The sequence below is a fragment of the Octopus bimaculoides genome, chromosome 3 (genome assembly GCF_001194135.2).
Source record: "Octopus bimaculoides isolate UCB-OBI-ISO-001 chromosome 3, ASM119413v2, whole genome shotgun sequence".
Taxonomy (NCBI): Eukaryota; Metazoa; Mollusca; class Cephalopoda; order Octopoda; family Octopodidae; genus Octopus; species Octopus bimaculoides.
In genome coordinates this window covers 56,302,298-56,304,867 of record NC_068983.1, presented here as the reverse complement: position 1 = coordinate 56,304,867, position 2,570 = coordinate 56,302,298, and positions in this window count along the sequence as shown.

Below are 2,570 nucleotides of genomic sequence, written 5' to 3'. Positions count from 1 at the left end.
GTGTGTGTGTGTGTGTGTGCGTGTGTGTGTGTGAGTGTGTGTGTGTGTATACCCATTTAACTATCGCTGCAACAACCGAAATCAAACGATCTACGCAATGAAGCGATCCTAACAATTCATAGCTGTGATCTGTAGGGCGACTCTCACTCTGCCTGATGGTATTCCAAATATTTTACACAGAACTTACAGCTGATGATATCGAGGTAGGATTCACTTGTCACATATGCTACTTGAGGTTTACAAAAAGAAAATTGCCTGACCCAGTATAATCAGCAGCATTATCGAAAATACCTACTCCCCGTTGGTTCGGATCCTCCTCTATATTCGCCTGCAGCCTCCTCAATAGTTTCCCGTAGCCTCCGCACAATTTTCCCCGGTCTTTCTCACGCTCCACCAAGCGTGTCTTTCGTATTCGCTCAGAGCTCAGAACTTCCTTTTTTTCTCTCTGTGGAAAAAGGATACTCCACATATTACAAAAGTCAACCGCACCCTCTATCAAGATAACTGAACTATTATCCTACTACCACAAGTTGGTGGCACTCCTTCAGATACGACGACGAGGGTTCCAGTTGATCCGATCAACGGAACAACCTGCTCAGGAAATTAACGTGCAAGTGGCTGAGTGCTCCACAGACACGTGTACCCTTAGCGTAGTTCTCGGGGAGATTCAGCGTGATACAAAGTGTGACAAGGCTGGCCCTTTGAAATACAGGCACAACAGAAACAGAAAGAAAATTGTGGTGAAAGAGTACAGTAGGGCTCTCCACCATCCCCTGCCGGAGCCTTGTGGAACTTTAGGTGTTTACGCTCAATAAACACTCACAACGCCCGGTCTGGGAATCGAAACCGCGATCCTACGACCGCGAGTCCGCTGCCCTAACCACTGGGCCATTGCGCCTCCGGGCTACCACAAGTAGGTGTGATTTAACTTGGAACCATGCAGTCCCGGCAGACATTTTTTTCACGTAGTTTTCACTCCGGCGTGCTAGCTATAAGTAAGGCCTATATATTCTCCATACATACGTATATCTGTGTAGGCGTATAAGATTGCAAGTAAGAATCAGTAAGAGTGTCTGTGAATTTGATCCAAGTTATATTATGTACACATTTGATGCACGCAATCATTTTCTTTAGACGCCATATATGTGCGTGTGAATATGAAGTGAGTGGATGGGGCGTGCATGTACATGTTTGAGCCTCTGTAACAAATGTTGTGTGAGCAAGAGCCATTTTGTTCGGGTTTTTATCTTTGTACATAGTTAACATTAGATATATGCATATGTAAATGTGTTGAGAGTATTCATTAGCAACTATCACGGAAGTACATATGTCGTAGAGCCGATAATCTGAATAGCAGTGGCCATATGCACGCACACTAAAACGTCTGTCTCTCTCCCAACAGACCTATGTACTTAAATAGACACATACACACATATGCGATTAATAGTATAGCAATAGAAAATGATAAAAATATATATGTATATATGTATGATTGTGCTTGTAGATGTGTCTATAGCTGCGTTTATGTGTGTAATTATACCTTTGCGAGTTGGAGTGTGTAAACGTATGTATATTTGTATTAATATTTGTGTATATTTATTATAGGTATAATTATATACGTACTTACACGTTTATTTCTGCTTGTGTTATAAATGAACAAATATATTCCTTATACGTGTGTGTGTATGAGAGAGGGAGAGACAGAGAGAGAAAGAAGATGGGAGAGAAAGAGAGGGAGAGAGAGAAAGAGAGTGTACATTCGTATGCTTTTATGTATATATATGTGCGTGCGTTTATGCGTGAATGTCCTTTTTATTGACGCCTGTACGTATTTCAACTCACCTGTATAATCTCCATATATAAACACATTTTACACGAGTCCGTATGGTTGTATGCTTCAGAGAAGCTTTATATATGCTTATGTTATTGAGACAGAGTGTGCATAGCTATGTAGAAAGGTATAAATGTAATATGCCTATGCATTATTGATGTACAATTGCATGTCTGCAGGCATAAATCCATGACTGACTGTGAAAACCATATCGGAAGCTGCTAATACATAGCAACAGTTCAGAAACTAAATTACAGACTTACTTGTGCCTACATTTGTCCGATTATAGCGAATAGATATGCCCATCGTAATCATTAATATTTTATCAAATACTCCTCTAAACTTACATCATTTCCCCCCCTCCTTGTTCGATTTTCCTTCTTTTACATTATGGTATGAAAATGCAAACTGTCGGGGCAATAGAGAACTTAGATAATCTAAGCCGGGAGTTTTTCGATATGTATTTGGTTACTTGCACCGTTCATAACCAACACACCCAACTCCTCGCACTCCACATAATGGACAGAAGACTTACAATGTGATATGCTGTATATGACGTTGTGTGTGATGAAGTATGAACCTTGAAAATATCGTAAAAGCAAAAACAGGAAGCCATTCAACTACCAACCAGAGAATCTAAATATTTACAATAATATAAAAATATCTTGCCTAAGTCTAAGACGTAGAGAGAGCATTTGCAAATGTATAAAATCATAGGTTTATATATATATATATATAT